The following is a 19600-nucleotide window of genomic DNA, read 5'->3' as shown; positions in this document are numbered from 1 at the left end:
GGGGAAGCCCCGGCTTAGCGTGCACTGAGGCCGGGATAGAGTGAGCTGAGGCGGGCTGGACTCCGATTTGTCCACGGTGAAAGTTGATGTATTCCCTCAGCGACCAGCACAGATCAGCTCTAGGCATGGCGAATCAGATTTCGTCCTCTTTTGGAAGACCAAACAAAGTAGTTTCGCTTTCACAACGAAACACACAGCATCTTCACGACATGGCTGCAGCGTCAACAAAACTACAGCGAGACTAAAATTTACGCCTTCTTTCTTTGAACATTTGGGCGGCGTTATGCAAATCTTCCCACATCGTGACGTAGACATGGCCATTTTAGGTAGGCGTGGTTAACTCTTAACTTTTATAAAGAATATCTCTTTGGTTTTGAGACTTTAGTCTTTGCAACTTTACAGATCTTCTTTATGCACCAACAGCTTGTAACACTCCAAAGAGAAAGGAAAAATTGAAATCGCATCATATGACCCCTTTAACACAACAAAAGAGAAACTCCCATTCACAAAATTCAAATCACAAATAATACTACTGATGATAAAGGAAGGGTTGAATGAAACCACTTTCGTTTCCATATAACTGTAAACTATGATAAAAGTTCATCAGCATGCATTGAATAATCCCATGTTGTAGTGCAAAAAAATTAAAAATAACATTGCGACCAAATCATGTGCTCGTGCGACCAGCTGAAAAAGTTAGTTGCAAAAGAGCGACCAGTGGGAAGAATGAGTCTGGAGCCCTGTATAGGCTAAACAGTGCATGAAAAGCAAACTGGTGCTCTTCTGTTTCTTTTGGTGTACGACTCCCCCCTTGTCTCGTATAAAAAGCACAATAATTGCGGTTGTCTGAAACAACCACGGTTAGATCAAATAATCGTGATTAGACAGTTATTTAATTATCGCGACAGGCCTAGGCAGTGACAGCAGTCTGATATTCCTGCTGTCTATCATTTATGTTAATCACACAATAAAAGAGAAAAATTTCTCACTCCTCTTGACTTAACTTTTGTAACTTTAAAAAGAAATATATTTAATTTACACAGTGAAAAATATGCAGTGTTTTTATTCATTTGATTACTTTATACGTATGTAGCATTTCTTATTTGTTCTATTGTAGTTTTTTGTCCCACTGCTTGTAATTAGTTTCTTATTCTTATAAATCGCTGACTGTTTACTTGTCTTCAGTGAGCTTGAGTTTAATTTTGTTTTGTTTTTAAATTTAGGTTAGTATTAGTTTTTTGGGATATTGACATTGGTGACAAGAATTATAAAATTTCTATGGTATCAAAAATTTTGATAAATATATATTGTTACCATGAAATACAATTACTCGTATCATGATATAAGATTCTGGTCATATCGCCCAACTCTAGAACAATGACAGAATTTTAATTTTAGGGTGAACTATCCCTTTAAGAACAGAGAAAATATATGAGCTGCATGGTTGTTTTTACATTTTCACCCTGAGGCTGTAATGACAGCATTTAAGCATATTAGAAACGGAGCTAAAAAATAAATGGATAAGATTCATAGCAGTTTTCCAACAACCCTTTATCTCCAGAAGGCCTGTTTGTTCCCTCAGAGCCTCCGTGTGTAATGTTTAACAAGCTATGGCTGGGACACTGTGGTCTTTTTCCATCACTGGGTCTAACTACAGTGAAATAAAGAGAGATTTGTGGCTTTCGGAGTGAAAGTTTACCTTGGGCTGATGTGAATGGCTCCTTCTGAGGAGGTCTAGCTGTTTTGCATGGTGTCAGTGCAGTGGGTCCACCCATCACTAATGCAGTCACAACCGGCTGTGCTAGCACCTTAGCCAGGCACTTTACCATTAGCTTATGCACTTAACACAGGCAATTATGCATGCCTTTAAACAGCATTTTTGTGCTTGAACACCTGACAGTGAAAAACACTGTGTACACGCTTTAGTTTATGACATGGACAAACAATTAAGTCCATTAAGACTTCCTGTGGCTGTCACTTTATGAAGTATATGTGGAAAAATATGGCCTGGTCAGTATTGCTTCAGTAATACACCAAACAGTGCCTTCTTTCTGAATGACATATTTCTATGTCCCAATTGATAGTGTGTTGAAAATAGAAAGTCAAAGGTTGTCAGCATTGCATACTATACATTTACACTACATTTAGTCATTTAGCAGACACTTTTATCCAAAGCGACTTACAAATGAGGAAAATAGAAGCAATCAAAACTAACAAAAGAGCAACAATATGTAAGAGCAAATGACAAGTCTCGGTTAGTCTAACGCAGTACACGTAGCAAGGTTTTATATATATACATATACATATATATATATATATACACACATACACACTCGAGGGATTTTCAAAATAGGCTTTTGTGTAGGCTTTTTGAGCTAATATTAGCTTATATCTGTCACAAGCCCACATGGATAAGGAGTTTGTAATGGTTCCCGTTTGACTTTTTGACTTTGTATGAAACTGGCAAAGAAAGCTAGGATGAAGCTGAAAATGTAGCTCAGTGCTAAGGCTTTTATGCAAACACAAACAGAACATGACAAAGTATCAACTATTTCAAAACAGTGGATTTTTTTGTTGTTTTTTTTTTAAAGATATTTTTAATGGTTTAACAAGATTATAATGCAATGATTACGTAATCATTTTTAACACATTTACCGAATCTGGTATTACCATTTCATTCTTCTGATCAGAAATCAGATTAAAGTGTATTTCCTTTTGATAGACCTTTTAAAAGTAAGAGGTATAACAGGAATCAAATCTAGTTTTTTTATTATGAATGTTTATACATTCAACAGTTCTTTAATTGCGGATGATAAAAAAGTTTTACAAAATATTATCTGGAAAATATTTACTTTTAACTAGTTTTGACTTTATGCAATATAAAAAGTAATAATAAAATTACTCAAATTACTTAATTTTCAAAACATGCAGTACACATAATACATGGTATAAACAGGTATTTATACATGAAGATATTTAGCTGCCTTAATTAAAAAAAAAACACATTTTTAAAACTATTAACACTTTTAGTAGACATGCAAAAAACTATGCTCACCAAAGCTTTATTTATTTGATATAAAATACAGTAAACACAGTAATATTGTGAAATGTTATTACAATTTAAAAGCTGTTTTCTATTGTAATATTTTAATTTAATTTATTCTGTAATTTATTGATTATATTAGGGATGCACTGGTATAAAAATGTTTGGCTGATAATCATTTTCATGTGTTAAATTTCTACACTACTTTGTCTAAATAAATGAAAAATAAAATACTAAAAACTAAAATCTAGGGCTGCAATTAACGATTCATTTTTATCAATTAATTGGATAAAACGCCAAAAAATATGAAAAATGTCATTTAAAAGAATTAATTATATTAACTTAATTATATTAATTCATTAATAATAATAATAATTTATGTATTTAGCAGACGCTTTTATCCAAAGTGCATTCAGGCTATACATTTTTTACCAGTATGTGTGCTCCCTGGTAATTGAACCCATGACCTTTTGCGCTGCTAACGTATTCCTCTACCACTGAGCCACAGGAACAACATTATTATTATTATTATATTATAATAAAATAATTATCTTAAAAATAAGAATTGTGCAATGTGCTATTTAAAGGCAGTGTAAACACAGTGAAAGCATGCAACGTGCAATTAAATATTATGCAATAATATAATCTTTTCACGTGCAAAAAAAGATAAACATTTTAAACTGCTTGCATTTTGAAAGTAGAAGTTACATTCACTAATTTAAAAATTATAGTGTGTAGATGTGAATAATCAATAATCAGATTTGCTGTTGATCAATTATTATCAAAATTATTGATTAGTTGTTGCAGCCCAACTAAAATCAATAATTTTAAACGCTGAATTTAGGCATCACAACATTGTATCGTACAGTATGAAAAATGGATATTCATTTTGAGATTTACAAAAGATTACAATTAATAATATTAAATGATTATTATTAAACTATTCACCTTTTTAGATTTCATTTGTTAGATAACTGCAAAAATATTCTAAATGGGCATTCACAATTAAATAGTTAATCAAATTCATTGAATATATAAAAAAAACCATTAAAATGCATTGAAAATTATTTTTTTAATTAAAAGAGTAAAAATTTAATAAAAATTTAATATTAACAGCCAACAATCGATATGGTCACAATATACAATATTACTTTTTTATCATCAAGTTCATCATTAAGTAGTAAAAGTCCCTTAAAAACAAACTTTGTAAGAAGGATTGGGCGCTGAGAAGATAAGTGACAAGCAGTGTGTACATGGCCTTGCTCTACTGTTATGGTTAGCAGAACACGAAACACAGAAGCTGAATTAGATTAGAAGATTTTTATGAGGTTTATTTAGAAGAGATTACTGCACAACCATTTTCATGAGCAGACATTCAAGAAAATGTGACTGCAGCAAAATCAAATGAAAGAGTATACAGCCATGATGACAGACCGCAGAAATTCACTCTAATTCTATCAGCTGAACACTGCTGTCACTATCCCATAATAATGACACACAGCAGATTCATGGAGACCATGGGAAGTGCTTACAAAACCACTTTATGTCGTTTGCCCTGAAGGCACAGGCCTGGCATAGGAATGCATCATTTCTTCATTTATGAGTATGTTTAGTTTAATTTCTTGTCAGGAAATCCATTCACTTTTTCACCCGTCTGTCTGGGAGTCAGCTAATTCTGCAATAAAGTAGAAACAGTAACACTCTCAAGACAAGAAATTATTCTTTAGTCAAGGCTGACACAAGCCAAACATTAGCAACATAATTGCAAGACCTTCGTCATCATTTTATGTTCTTTTATCTCGTTTTTATGAATTTTTGAGGCTCATGAACAAATAAATGAAACAAATGATTTGTTTTACAACCAGCTGAACTGTTACTTAGCTTACTTTGAAACTCAGGCAGGCCGAGATTAGTCTAAGAATCTTTCAATGAAAACAGAATCAAATCAGATGCTTTGTGAAAGTATTTTACCCCATGATATGACTTTGAGCACAGCATTAGAGATAAGACAAGTGCTGGAACATCCTCTCAGCAAAAATGCCTTTGAACCAACTCCAAATCCTAGAACACATTCCCTTCATTCAGCACTAAATTCAGCTGTATACTTACTGAAACTTGTTACATAAGCAAACCCATGGCCTCCATCAAGCTTAACATGCTTTTATTTTTTTATACTCAAGTGAAGTAGACAATTTAACGCTGAAATATTTTCTTTTATACATTCAATGTGCAGAGACTGAGAAAAGTGACAAATAAAGAGTGTCCATGATAAAGAAAAAATATATTTTTGTTCAAAATATGGAACTACGGCAATGGACATATCATTTCCGATATGCGCTTTACGTGATAGACCAATCTGGGCCATCTGACCAATCAGAGCAGAGCAGGCTTGTTTAGACAGACTGAATATTATTATTGTTTGAGATTTGTTGGAAAATGAGGTGATATTAAATACATATTTTTAGAAAACAAAAGCATTGTTTGACCTTGCATGCATGTAAACCGATTGAAGGAGACTCCCAAAATAATATTAGGAATCTTAAAAATGGCATAATAGGGGCTAGTAACTAGCTTTTTAATGACTAGGTAACTGTGTTTGTCACTATTGGTGAGCTCCAGCAGTCTTCACATTCCTTAAATGCTCTATCCTCAGCTATGTGAAACACGGATGAAGTGGCAGTTATAAATTGATCGGTTGATCAAACAGAATTATTCCCAGATCTAATGGGATTAAGGGATTATTGAGCAGGCATAACCGGAGTCTCCCCTCTCCCCCCTCTCCCTCTTCATTATCCCAATCATTTGAGATTTGGGGAAGGAAGGGGGTGATTCTGCATTGAGAGGTGTAATCCTCCTTTCTCTCTGAGGGTGTGATTGAAGTGAGGGGCAGATGCTCGGGATGGACACTTGAAAGGGGCTTGTTACCCGTGCAATGGTTTGGCCTCATTGATTTTATCCATGGCATAGATCTTTTACAGCTTCCTGCCAAATAAGGTTAACTCAGCCAGCTTGTATTACTGTACAGCGGTGCCTGCAAGTGGAACTGAGTGCAAACTAACCACATTTAAAGCCATTATAAGCGTGGAAGACTGTGTTAAATAGCAGTGCTATTTCCTTACGGGTAATTCACTCATGCATGTGGAATAATGACAATTTGCACTTTTGCATGCATTTCTAGAGCTTGGGGTTATGCACAGGAAGATGAAATGTGTGCCATTAGGTTTTCAAACACCCTGGACTCTACTGGCTGAGTCAGAAGTTGACATTTGACCCCTCTAATACACAGCAATTTTGAAAGCACCACAGTGTAAGGATCAAATGACATGACACTTTTTTTTTTGTTGCTCAGGTCTATTCATTTATTTAAAAATGCAATAAAAGCTGTGCATACATCTCATGAGTCAATAGTAACTAGTGATGCAACGAAATTTCAGCAACTGAAAATATTTGCAAAAATGATTTGGAGGGCTGAAGTAATTGACCAAAATGGTGACGTTTAATTAGCACTTTTCCAATGATGTGTTTTCATGGAGTCAAAGTCTACTTTGTGTATACAGTGTAGTCTACAACAATACTGACAATATCAATTTTTTGTTCACGACAACACACATTTACCTCAGGAAAGCCATTCAATGTCCATAGTAAATTAGGTAGCTAGAAAACTCTAGAGAGGAGCATTTTATTAAATATATGCACTGTATTACATATTCAAAAAAAGCTGTCACTGTGGAGGTACCCTTCTAAAAGACACTAATATATATCATTTAGGTACTAATTTGTACACTTTAGGTATAAATCTGTACCTTTAAGGTACTAAAATGCACCTTTTAGCAGTAAATAAGGCACAAAGACAGTTTTCAGTGGCAACCTTTTTCTGAAAGTGCACTGTGGCGCTTTCAACATGTTGTATATTTGAACAGTCTGACATGTCAACTTCAGGCTCAACCAATTGCATGAATTTGAGGTGGGACTACCTGTCTGTTAGGTTGAACAAGGGAAGACGGGAGTGTTTGGGATAATACACTGATAAAATACACTATATCGTTTTTTGTTTTAAAAAAAAAACAGCAGGAGGCCTATACAAAAATATTCAGTCACCTTTTTCAAAAATCTAAATTGTTGTTGCTATAACTATGCTATATTATCCTGCTTAATGCATGTCACTTCAACTTGAATGCTTCAAAATCTTTACTTTCAGTAAGACATGCAATTACAATAATAGGGTGAAGCTAGCTGCACAGATGGACTAGCTGTTACCATCTGCACTGGGGTCTGTGAGCAATTAACTAACTAGCAGAGGTAAACAGATAATGAACTATACCGCTGATCCATGACACCAGTCAAATCTTAGTCGTAACAACTGTTTTTTGCATGAATTTCAACTCACAGACTCAAATGTATAAAACTAAACTAACAATCCAATTACAGTATATTTCAGCAAGAGATTTACATAAAAATGTACACTATAATACATTATAATGCAACTAAAATCCTGTCCCAATAACTTCTCCTCCTTTAGTCTGCTGCCCAGCAAAAGGTTGTTGTCCATCTCTGGTATAATTGCTTTGCTTCAGTAGTCGCAGCTAATATACTCTCACCCAAACAAATATGTGAGCCACTGTGCGGATGTCCACAGATAAAGCCAATATATTGTCAAAAGGACCCCAGGTCAAACCCCATCCAGTGGCTTGTAACATTTCAGCTAATGGATTAGGCAAAATGAGAGCAGATGCAGCTGTCATGTCAGGCTGCCTGTCTGTGACACAAACCCAGCTTACTGTACTTATCAGGAGCCATATTTCGTATGGCTGGCAAAGCTCTGCGGGGGACAAAGGCAAGTGGCGTATGTCAAATCGTCACACAGTTCATCCAAAAATGAGAATTCTGTCATTATTTTATTCATGCTTATGAATAAAAACAAGGGTTTTCTTCAAGCAGCTTTTTTTCTTATTTTAAAGTTAAGCTCCAAATATGACACCCAATATTTAATGGGTCATGAACTGAGAAATCAAAAATACCTTGATCTTTTGACATATAAGAAGTCATTGTACTATAAAAACGTCCTGTAAGTTTCAGAACTCAAAACTTTCTCACAAGTCTAAAAACAGCTTATACTGAAGCCAATCCGCCAAAATGACAGCTTGTGGAATGTGTCACTTTATGACGTAATAGTGTATCTAAACACTGCCTCCGCAGAAAAAGATCAACACCTGCTTCTACATTGCTGCTAGGCCTGGGCGATAAAACGGTATCGATATTGATCGACGGTAAACCTTCTTCAATAACGATATAAAAATTGGTCGATATAGTGCGTGATATATGCACGTGCTATGAGTGACGCAGACAGCACACAAAAACATGAACATGAGTGCTGTGCCTGCCTGTGATGAGGAGATTGTGAGTAAAAAAATGAATATTAGTCGAATTTAAAATAAACATTTGCATTTGAATGCAAAAATAGTACAATCGAATGTTAGGTGTGCGTCAGGGAGCGTCATCGGTGGAGCACGAGATGCGATGATGATGATGTAAGTGACGTTGTAGTTTAATGTTTTGTTAGTCTAGCCCACGAGACGCGCCGCTGCTGCGTTACTCATTCAAAATATTAGAGAAATATTCAGGGAGCGTCATCGGTGGAGCACGAGATGCGATGATGATGATGTAAGTGACGTTGTAGTTTAATGTTTTGTTAGTCTAGCCCACGAGACGCGCCGCTGCTGCGTTACTCATTCAAAATATTAGAGAAATATAGAAGCTCAATGCGGAGAAGATCTTGATTAGGTTAAAACCGAAATTAAGCCATTCACACAGAAGGCATATTCAGCGCATTTTCTAGACGGACAAATATGACGGCTGCACACGCGTCACACAAGAGATGTAGCCATGCAGTTAAAACAGTTTAAACTTTTAGAAAACACGTCACGAATCTGTGGAGGTTTATTCTTTTCACTGCGTCTCATATGTTTTTAAAGGCAATCTGTGTGATGGGCAATTCGGCTTTTTGTATTAAGCAATGCATAAATACGTGAGGCTGTTTTGTTCATAATTGTGTATGCAATTTACTAAATTATATGAGCTAATTTAGACGTAATGCACGTTTTTTATAGACAGTTATTTCCTTGCGTTGCAATTTAATGTGCTGCATTATTTTGCTCATTGCGCCCTCCTGTGGCCTCGGGAAACAAGCCAAAAGTTTAACCTATTTAATCTGCAAATAAAACATTAGAAATGAGATATTTTACTTTTATTTTGTGTTTGACTGTTAAAAAATCATTCAAAATATTAGAGAAATATAGAAGCTCAATGCGGAGAAGATCTTGATTAGGTTAAAACCGAAATTAAGCCATTCACACAGAAGGCATATTCAGCGCATTTTCTAGACGGACAAATATGACGGCTGCACACGCGTCACACAAGAGATGTAGCCATGCAGTTAAAACAGTTTAAACTTTTAGAAAACACGTCACGAATCTGTGGAGGTTTATTCTTTTCACTGCGTCTCATATGTTTTTAAAGGCAATCTGTGTGATGGGCGATTCGGCTCTTTGTATTGAGCAATGCATAAATACGTGATGCTGTTTTGTTCATAATTGTTTATGCAATTTACGAAATAATATTTATATATGAGTTAATTTAGACGTAATGCACGTTTTTTATAGACAGTTATTTCCTTGCGTTGCAATTTAATGTGCTGCATTATTTTGCTCATTGCGCCCTCCTGTGGCCTCGGGAAACAAGCCAAAAGTTTAACCTATTTAATCTGCAAATAAAACATTAGAAATGAGATATTTTACTTTTATTTTGTGTTTGACTGTTAAAAAATGTTTTATATATATATATATATATATATATACACACACACGCACATGTTGTTTGTCTTAATAAATTGAGTTCATTTAAAAATACAGTGGTTAAAATGTAAAAAGAAATTCTATTGCTCTTTGTTTTAAAAAAGGTTATAAAAATGTCAATAATTATCGATACCAAACGATATGAAACATTATATCATTGATAAATTTTTTTGCTATATCGCCCAGCCCTAATCGCTGCCACGATAAACTTTATTTGATTAACTTTATTTTTAATGAAGTTCCAGACCACGTCAGTAAGAACTTGATCCTTTGTTCACTTAATTTTACCACAGATTCATTTACAAACAAGGCACAATTCTGATGCGGGATTTTCAGAAAGATTGAAGCTAAAAGATGATGATGTGCCGACTTAAAATGTTGCACCACACAATATTACGTGTTCACTATTGCATTGTTTGTTATTAGATCATTTGATACTGCATATTTGTGTGTGTTTTACTATCTGTGAGGGACGTAGGCTGTCAAACATACACAACTGTTAGCCAATCATAGCAGTGGACGTTTACTTTCAAATCTACAAATCCGCCACGCCTATTTGGGGCGTTCTGATGAGGGGGGTCAAAACAGGACAGAAAATAGCCTATTATTTCTAAATTATGATGTTTTTTGATGTAAAAATCTATTTTAACATTATTATATAACATTATACTTGACAACATTGAGTAGCTAGACCTCAGAGAACAGTACAAAATAATAAAAAAGGCAGTTCATGACCCCTTTAACATAAAAATCATCTATATAATTTATACGCTATGTTCCAAAATATTTGATACAAAGAGCAAAATTCAAGTCATTATTCAGTGATAATATTCCCTTCCAGTGAGCTGTTACTTAATGTAAATGAGTCAGTGAGTTGAACCTAAGAACCAAATAAATAGTTATTTTTATTATTTTGAACAAGTTCTTTTAAAATGAACTGGTTGAATTGGCTCAAAAACCAGTCTAAATTATTTATTTACGAATCAGTATGGTTTGTTTATGAAATTCACCAACTCTTCAAAAGATTCTTCAAAACACAGAAAAATAAAAAAAGTCTGGAACAGCATATGGGTGAGAAAATAAGATTAACTATTCTTTTAGAGTCAAATGTCGCAGGAAAAGAGAAATAAAACAAAAGATGAAATATATTACAGGCAAAGAAACTGGAAAACTTAAGAGTGGACACAAGAAAAAAAAAATTATATAAACAGAATGAAAAGTTTAGTCTGGTGTTAGATCAGAGAAATTATTTTTTATAAGCTACGCTCTCCAGATCCACCAAAACCTCACGTAAAATCTCCATACATGGCCTCCACAAGAAAGCACGCTTATGTCACGGCACATATGCACCACTGAATATTTTTAGCTCAACAACTTGCTACCATGGAGAGGAACCTCAGTGTGTGTGTGTGTGTGTCAGTGGTCAGTGGGAGACAAATTGACAAGTATGTGTGAGTGGGAGACAGTGAAAGTGTTTTCACGCATTCAACACTTACTCAAATAAACCGAGAATAAGCAATCACCCAAAGAGATCATGCTAGCCACAACTGTCCTCGCCTGTTAACACAGGCAACACCTCCACACGCTTCTTAATCTCTGGCCCTGTAAGGGCCTCTGTCTAGCCCCAGTCTAGATTAAAAATACAGGAAAAGCTCACTCTGGCAAAGTAAACACACAACCATGCACTAATAAAAAGGGTTATTTATGGTGAGGGCACAGCTAGGATGGATGTTGGCACACTAGCCTAGCATTTGAGGTTAAGCTTCTCAGCAGGGCATTGAGAACAGACGTGTATAAAGTCACAAAGATCATCAGAAGATCATCTCTCTTAAAGGAAGAAGTAAAAAGTTATAATTATAGTAAATATTACAAGGAGTGTGGTTTTATTGGCTTAAAATAGTAGTGAAAATTGGAGAAAGCTGGTGTATGGAAGCTAATCTGAGGGTTGTTAGTGTAAAAGTGTACCCTAAAAGGAAGAAAGGAGAGGTATGCATGCAAGGCTTTTACACATGTGACCAGAACTAATGAGAAATCCTGGATGGGCTTTCTGTTAATACACACACACACAAAGACAACACTGGCACAAAGGCAACAACATTATTTCAGTCTTCAATACACAATTCTAACTGTGGGAAATATGTGAAAGGTAGTGAATGAGCAAATTGAAAGTACATTTTCTAGTGCAAAACTCTACGTCACAATTCTAGGGTATTCTGGGTCATTTCCCCAGGTTTGCTGTGCTTGTTGTATGGCTGAACAATTTGCAGAAAAAAAAATACTAGGGCTGGCTCGATACCACTTTTTCAGAACCGATACCGATCCGATACCAACAATTCTGAGTATCTCTCGATACCGTTATCGGTCCGATACCATATAAATATATACTATAGTAGTCAACATTTGAAGTGGATCAAAACCTTTCATAAAAGTTGTCCTAAAACCAAAACAATACCCGTTCTTGTCTTAGGACAACTTTGATGAACTTTTTGATCCACTTCAAATGTTGACTACTGTATAAATTAAATGTATAGCAGAGTAATGAGGCAGCAACATATGATAGATAAGACGAACAAGAAAGGCTATTAATAATCTTTCGTTGCTCAAAACAGGCACAGGAACAGCGCTCCATGGTTGAACCACTGATGTCACATGGAATATTTTAACGATGTTCTTACTACGTTTCTGGGTCTGGGAACATTTCAGTTCCATTGCTGTCTATGCAGGGTCTCAGATTTCATCAAAAATATATCTGTGTTCCGAAGATGAACAAAGGTCTTACAGGTTTGGAACAACATGAGGGTGAGTAATTAATGACAGAATTTTCATTTTTGGGTGAACTATCCCTTTAAGAAATTACAGGTGATTTAAAAGTTCTCATTACAAGCTTGGAAGATGGTTGGTGCATGCTGCATTTCCAAATGTCCCAAACTCAGAACACATGTAGAGATGAGTTCATGTTAAGCAGCATTTACTATGAAACGAGACACTGAAAACACCGGATCATGAGCTGCTTGTGTGTAAATGAAAACAGTGCCATGCTTCACTCTGAAACACGCGGCACCTATATTTAATTAAATCACATTCTTTGCAATTTGATTATCACACTAAGCCATATAGCAGCTTCGCTTTTAAAATAATAATGGTGGTCATAATACACTTTTAAAGGTTTTAAGAGCTGCTCTGTTCTGGTGGGTCATGCTGACCTGAACTACAACAATAAAAAGAGCAAGTCAATTTCAAAACTCTTTTAAAGCTTTCATCTGTTTGCCAGTCTTATTAGTGAGCATCTGATCTTCTAACCCATTCTCAGATTACTCGCGGTATGACCCACAGCTTTGAGGAAACTGACCTTGCCATGGCAGCACTGGCATGATATTAGAATCTAGAGATTTATCATGTTCTTTCATTTTGTTCCTCAAGGCTCTTTCCACATTCCCACACATCCTTGTAAATGCTAAATATTATTTATCTACTTTCCATTTTCCAGTTCTGGGGTGTGTAACCTTCTATGTGTGGGCTTGGAAATCATAACTAAATGATTTAAGAAAAACAATGACAGAAACCAAAAACGTAAAAAATGTAAGGAAATAAAACAGAATATTAGAAAAAGATAATGCCTGTTTATTTCAGGTTTTACACATGCTTTAACCAATGACTTTCCATAACTTCCCAGTTATTTTTTAATCATGTTATAGGGACTGCTTAAAATATTTTAAAGCTGAATATAACTTGCAAAATTCACGTTCACTCTTTCACATGCCTTTACGAATTCATTCATTTCTATGGCTTGTCCTGGCCTGGAAACCACAATTTTTAATTCCCTAATATGTCAAGGTTTCATGATGCCTGGTATTTGTATAGAAACACAAGTCTGTGCGTGTAAAGAAAAGCCTGACGTCATCTAGTTCAAACCGAACGACTTTCGCAAACAAATCGACGCAACCATTAACATGTACGAACTGAAGTAGAATAAATCCACATATCTGGGGACTTAAGATAACCCTGCATAATCTAAACTCATTTTAAGGTGAACATATTATGATTTCACAACACTGTACAATAACTATGAGGTTGCTTTGTGGTTCTTGGATGTATCATAAAATGGTGCAGATGTACAAGATCACTAAAATGTCAAGTTCAGTGCCTTATGGTTAAAACAAAGTCAACTGAAGCTCTTCTGCCACAAAGCAACAGATGCTGAGAGGCAGATTCACGACCTCCTAAAATACACACTCATTAAAAAATTGTACCTCACACCTTCCTCTTTGAACACTATTTAACTGAGCATTAACAAAGCTGAAGCAACAGATCAAAAACTAGAATGCACTATATGCAATATTTCGCTCAGTGACGCATATAAGTTGATGACAGTGCTGATCAAATCGCTAGAACAAAACTGACAATCAATATCACAAATCACGAGTTTAAGTTACATACCAAGAACACCGAGACTAGTATTTAAGGCTATGCATTTAAATGAGAGGGCCAGTCCTTCAGGATCCATGTCTGCTACCACCTGTTAACCCTGGCCAACACCCTCCAGACCCATGGTTTCACGCTACAACCGTCCCGCTCTGCTCCACACCACACTCCCATAGAACATGAGGTGAGGGGTTAATCTGATATTGTGCTGAAGGAAACTACAAAGCGGCAAGCAGATGGCCATCTTTGAGCAAGGTTTCTGCTAATACAAGAAAGCCAGTGATGGAAACAAGAGAAGCCTTTTTGACTTAGACCGCAACATTTTTGGCTTGACGTTCACATCTTTGTGCAGATAATGAAGAAGATAAAACAGTGCAAATGCTCATGTGAGGTAAACTGAACCTTGACGTGTTCCTCCATGGGTAGATATGGAGAAACCAAATAAGGGATGGGTCAAATTTATGAGATATTATTGAATAATACTCTGCGTTTCATCATTTTGACCTGAAAAATATCTGCACTTAAGTTTACTTTGTTGGCCAAATACGGAAGAAGATAGAAAGCCTTTACAGAGTATGGAAAGTGCAATAGACAGTCAGATGAAAGTCCATCATGGTCTTTCCCACAACGTATCCTTCTGTGAGATCTGGCAACAAAATAACATTTGCTGGATGTGAGAGTGTGGGAGTATTTGAACTTCCTCATCACATTTTTTTCCTAATGGGGGAGGGGTGATGCCATCGGCCACACATTAAATATGTACATGCACAGTTATAATCATGCTACAATGTGTTTTCTAAAGCTACAAATCAAGATACAACCAAGCTACAGTTTACAGCCAAGCTGTTTGCAATTTTTACAAAAAACCATGATGGTATTTTTCCTTTGTATTACCCTGTGAACTGTCTATATACAAGTATTGGCCATTTTTTGGACAGACCACTTTCATCAGACCGGTTTAATTATGTGGTTTCTATTTTATTTTATCTCCTGTATGATTTTGGTGGTTATCAGTACATTTTAAGGTAGGCTACTTGAAGTAGGTTGGTAAATTAGCATTATATCACTTGATGAAATATATAGTTGTAAGTTGTAAAATATACAGGCATCAATATGCCACCATATTTGTTATTGTGAATTTTTGGCAAAACAAACAAAAAAAACTTACAGTGTATATCTGTTAGTCTGACTGCACAAAAACCAGACTGATTTCAGTCAGACCCAACATCATCAAATTGATCAATTGTGGTAAATAAATAGACGCAACATACAGATAGAATTAGAGTAAATCTTGTTCTCTGGTGACTCTTATTTAAAATTCCCCTGCATAATCTAAACTCATTCCAATATGAGAATATTATGATATCACAACACTCCACAATAAATATGAGGCTGCTTTGTGTTTCTTGGCTAAAGCATGAAACAGTGCAGATGTACTAGATCACTAAAATGTCAACTTCAGTGCATTATGGTTAAAAGGCATCTAAAGATCTCCTGCCACAACGAAACATACAGTACAAACAGCCGAAGAATGCACCATGAGGCAACAGATGCTGGGAGGCAGATTCATGACCTCCTAAAATACACGCTCATTAACAACCCTTGTAGCTCACACCTTCTTCTCTGATCACCATTTAACCAAGCTATAGCAGGTTTTTGTGCATTTAAGCTACAGTTTTCATCCTGCTGGATACATGCTGGATGAAGCCGAGCTAGAACTGCAATGTCTAGGTCTGTTAGTCTGACTTAACGAAAACCAGACTGGTCCGATTTCAGTGAGAACAAAGCATTCACAATGACATTTTAAAAAGACGGATTTTTACTTTAATCCAACTGAAATCGAACATTTAAAGGGGTCATGTCATGACACATCAAATTTGTCTTGATATTTGGCATACTGGCAAAAAGCAAATATAAATTACAATTACTGCCGCTATCTTGTCTACACTGGATACATCTAGTCTATACTTCAAACAGCTCGCTTGTGTCTTTGTACAGATATCAGAAGGATCCCACCGTAAGGAACAATTGGATAGTTTATTTTTAATGGCACCCCGGATCGTGTCAGAGGATTGATCGGGGTATGTTGTTTTGTAATCGAGGCACAGTGTCATGGAGAGTTCACAAAGAAACATTTGTTGAAAGATGAAGCTGTAGTATCTGCCTGCAACTGCATCACAAACTGTAAGTAAATGATTTAATAATACTTTGTCTGGAAATGACCGTTTTATTTTGATTATGTTGTCAAAACACACATGCAATAGCGAGGGGGCATTGATACCATTTCCTATGCAATGACATTAGCCAATCATAATAACAGTGGCCGATTACTGAGAAGCCTTAAAAGACACGCCCCTTAAAAACAGTCATTTTAGAAAGAGGTTCAGAATGAGGGCTAAAATAATAATTTTTCCACATTTATTTATTTTGTGTTTGTGCAAAAAAAACTTTATTAACTTTATACGTAAACCTCAAAGAACATATTAAAATAATAAAAAATAAAAATCCATGTCATGACCCCTTTAAAGTGCACATAAAAGCACTTTTTGACAACTAATCCAGTTAAGCACAGGGAGTTTACTGTTAAAAGTGCACTCAGTAACTTTTTGTTTACTGTCACCAACTGGCCTGGATGTATTAAGATTTACTAGCTGCTGCCGATTTACATTGAAACACTTACTTAGTCACTGTCACTTAGAGGATTTGTAAAGTACTAGCCAAAAGCTCTGTATAAAGTAAACATATTAGTAATAGTAGTATTATGCATGGCTGGTCAGGTGAAGTTAGCAGTCAGCGGCACCTATTGAATGAATGGGTGGCCCCGCACCATGCAAAATTAAACATCCTTATCTTCATAAAAATTGTTTTTAATAAGTGCCTTTCTTTTTATTATTATTATTACTTTTGTATGTTTGAGTGTGTGTAAAACATTTTAATCTAGCAAAAAATGATCATGACAGCAAGTTTATCATGGTGGTGTATCTAGCCAGTTTCATGTTTAACCTGAAACACTGAATCACAAATTTAATGTAAACCGATATATACCAGTATAAACATAAAAAAATAGAATTCAAATGACATTCCAAACAATTGCCTTCCAGCTGCAACTTCAGAGACTGAATGAGCTAAATAAAGCAACTACACATCAACGTGACAATACAGAGTAATGACACAACTAACAGTTACTGATAATTCTTGCTAAATTTGACAGAGTTGTTCTTGTTAAAATCATATCTAGAATACACACAAATGTGAGCATTTAAGTGAAATCCACAGTTATACTGCAAAACACACATAACGTTAGACATTTGGATTTTAACGGTGTTGGCAACTTTTGTTTAATCTGTGCCATTTCATTGGGTTAATTCATCAGCAACAATAGCTTCCACAGAAGTTATGTGCACTAACGTTACTGCTAACTCCGGCGTTCACAAGAAATAACAGGTTAAACCTAGCACGCAACAACATAAAGTATAAAACCCAAAGCAGTTTTTATATCAAGAGTTGTTGTTATTTCCTCACCTGCATTTAAACCTGCACTTCTTTGGAACAAAACCGCGACGCTTCGCCTTCCACAGACTCGCAGTGATTTTGAATCCGATTAATCCGCAGGAGAGAGGAGACCCTCCGTCTATAAACTTCACCGGGAGCTGCCCGCCGGTGCACACACACGTGTTTGACCCTCGCTGTCTGTCTCCACGCTAAAAATGATTTCCTAAAGAGTAGTAAGTGAAATGGGTGCCTGTGTATTTTTAGCCGCGCAGACTCCGGGAAGCCCGTCTCTGTGTGTATGTGCTGAGGAATAACGGGAGGTGAGCGTTGGCTCGCAGTAGCGGTATTGTCCGCGAGTGCGACCCGGCGGCCGCTGATGGAAAAGGGCTGGGCTTCAGACATCGCCTAGTCCATACACAAGAGACGAAAACAGACATGTTTATTCATCTAAACGCTTTCAAAGATTCCCTCTCTGCGGATTGTTCGTTAAAAACAACAAAACAAATATTTGTTTGTTAGCATAACATCTAAACAAAAACGTTTTTGTTTGTCATAATAAGAAAAATGTAAACTATTTATTTATTTGTTAAAAGAAAACATTCTTTTGTGACTTTCGTTTGTTAAAACAGTGTAGCCTGCATTTGTCTGTTTGTTTGTTTTGTGGTTTGTTCTGTGAAGAGAGTTTAAAAAAACAAACAAAAAACCTTAAACCCTAAACACAGACGACCATGATCTTCTTTTGAAAGACCTTTGAAAAATGTATAATAAATAAACAAATAAACAAGGACTGTAAATAAATTCTAAATAATAAACAAATAAATCAAGACTGTATTTTTGTGAATGTCTGTCTATCTATCTATCTATCTATCTATCTATCTATCTATCTATCTATCTATCTGTCTGTCTGTCTGTCTGTCTGTCTGTCTGTCTGTCTGTCTGTCTTTCTGTCTTTCTGTCTGTCTGTCTGTCTGTCTGTCTGTCTATCATCTATCTATCTATCTATCTATCTATCTATCTATCTATCTATCTATCTATCTATCTATCTATCTATCTGTCTGTCTGTCTGTCTGTCTGTCTGTCTGTCTGTCTGTCTGTCTGTCTGTCTGTCTGTCTATCTGTCTGTCTGTCTGTCTGTCTGTCTGTCTGTCTTTCTCTCTTTCTGTCTGTCTATCGGTCTGTCTTTCTGTCTGTCTGTCTTTCTCTCTTTCTGTCTGTCTGTCTGTCTGTCTTTCTCTCTTTCTGTCTGTCTATTTTTCTGTCTTTCTGTCTGTCTGTCTTTCTCTCTTTCTGTCTGTCTGTCTGTCTGTCTGTCTGTCTATCGGTCTATCTTTCTGTCTGTCTGTCTGTCTGTCTGTCTGTCTGTCTGTCTGTCTGTCTGTCTGTCTTTCTCTCTTTCTGTCTGTCTGTCTGTCTGTCGGTCTATCGGTCTATCTTTCTGTCTGTCTGTCTGTCTGTCTGTCTGTCTGTCTGTCTGTCTGTCTGTCTGTCTGTCTGTCTGTCTGTCTGTCTGTCTATCTATCTATCTATCTATCTATCTGTCTATCTTTCTGTCTATCTATCTATCTATCTATCTATCTATCTATCTATCTATCTATCTATCTATCTATCTATCTATCTATCTATCTATCTATCTATCTATCTATCTATCTATCTATCTATCTATCTATCTATCTAATGTTCTTGTTTATTTCACATTCACTTAAACCATAAAGCATTGCCAATTTAGATCTTAACACAATGTGAAATGGAAGCCTCATTCAGTTTCAGCTTTATATAGAGGGTGACAGGGTCA

At 35.9% G+C, this 19600-nt stretch overlaps 1 protein-coding gene across 2 annotated transcripts in view; it reads right to left on the bottom strand.

The window, feature by feature from the left end:
• plxnb1a (plexin b1a) overlaps positions 1-18101 on the bottom strand; it is an 88311-nt gene extending 70210 nt beyond the window's left edge. For both annotated transcript variants that reach the window (XM_016233179.1, XM_016233180.1), the window contains exon 1: positions 17839-18101. The gene's annotated coding sequence lies outside the window, so the exon portion shown is untranslated. The remainder of the gene's footprint in view (positions 1-17838) is intronic.
• Between the last annotated feature and the right edge of the window lie 1499 nt (positions 18102-19600).

Source organism: Sinocyclocheilus grahami, unplaced genomic scaffold, assembly GCF_001515645.1.
Source record: "Sinocyclocheilus grahami isolate Dianchi unplaced genomic scaffold, SAMN03320097.WGS_v1.1 scaffold426.1, whole genome shotgun sequence".
In the NCBI taxonomy this organism is placed as follows: domain Eukaryota; kingdom Metazoa; phylum Chordata; class Actinopteri; order Cypriniformes; family Cyprinidae; genus Sinocyclocheilus; species Sinocyclocheilus grahami.
Note: the sequence above shows the minus strand (reverse complement) of the source record. Positions and strands in the feature narration are given on the sequence as shown.